This window comes from Aptenodytes patagonicus, chromosome 19, assembly GCF_965638725.1.
Source record: "Aptenodytes patagonicus chromosome 19, bAptPat1.pri.cur, whole genome shotgun sequence".
NCBI lineage: Eukaryota > Metazoa > Chordata > Aves > Sphenisciformes > Spheniscidae > Aptenodytes > Aptenodytes patagonicus.
The window spans coordinates 1,985,542-1,986,971 of record NC_134967.1 but is presented as its reverse complement, the minus strand read 5'-3'; positions in this window follow the sequence as shown (position 1 = coordinate 1,986,971).

Below are 1,430 nucleotides of genomic sequence, written 5' to 3'. Positions count from 1 at the left end.
TGCGTTTAATGCATTAAATGCACTTTATGGTTAGAACAGAAAAGATTTGCCGCCCGTGCATGGGAGAAGGTGGTGGCCCTGCCCGGGGCTGTCCCTAAATGGGGTGGGATTGGGGTCGGACCATGCTTAGGTTAACGACGCTGCTCATTAAGGCAGCGGCAACGAGCCCCCTTGGCTTCGACGGTTCCCCTCTCCTTTGGGGAGCACAGTACCCACCGTTAGCAGGCAGCGCGAGAAACGTCCTCATTAGCTAAAGGACATTAATTTGGGACAAGGGAAGAAGAAGAAAAAAAAAAAAATCCAAGGTGGTAGAGCAGCCTCCTGGCGCCGTCGGGCCACGCATGGGGGGAAACATCTGCAGCAGCATCTGCTCCATGCTTCAAAAGCAGCAGCACGGCTCGATGTTGCATCCTCGTTTTGGGGTGTTTTAAATGAAATCGTAGCTGAGGTGGCCGGTGCGGGCTGGAGAGCCTGGAGGGACGGCATCCAGGGTCCCTTAAATTGTTTTTATAACACCCCCTTGCTAAATAAAGTGCTAACTCCATGGTTGGTGCTACACACAGCATCGCAATAAATATATACATAGGTATTTTTAACTGTATGGTTACAATCTCATGGCATGAGAACTCCCTACCATGCCACGGGGTGATATCCCTCGAGAACCACCTGCTTTCCCGCACGCCGACCCCAAAGGTGGCAGAATCGCAAAGGAAAACGGGAAAAAAACGGGTGGAGGAAGCCACAAGGCTCCTTGACGCCCTTCCCATGGGCATCACCGGTGCTCGTGAGGATGCTCGCGGTCCTTCGGCTGCAGCATGCTGCACGGCTGGTCCGGAGGCTTCGCCACCCTCTTCGCGATGTTTCAGGCAGCTGAGACGGGGAGAAAACTTAATCAGAAAAGACTTTAAGGGCAAAGAAAGAAAAACCAGGCAAAGCACGTTTGATGGCTAATTAGAAAAATACTCAGAAACGGGTGCAAGGCGGATGATCTTCGCTCCCCGGCAGCGGGAGCCGTGCCGTCCCATTTCAAGGTTGAGCGGTCGGGAATATCAATCTGATAATTGTAATGCTACAAATGAAAAATCAAATTGAAGGCGGTTAGAGGATCGCATCATAAATTGATTTAGTCCTCGGACAAGTTTCCACCTCCCCGGCCCCGGGTTTCTCCGTCGAGGATGGAGAGGGCTTTGGGTACCAGAGATGCAGGCGATGGGGTACATCCTTCTGCCCATTTTCCCTCCATCCCGCACCATTTCTGGGGGGGGGTGTGAAAAAAAAAAAGGGCATTTTGGGGCTTCCTATTGATTTTTGAGCATGTGCAGCTCCAAGGGGGTATATTAACCCCTTGGGATGCTGTCGCCGAAGCAAGGGAAAGAAAACATTTGCACCCGAAGCCAAACCAGGTTACAAAATACTGCAAGGAAACACGC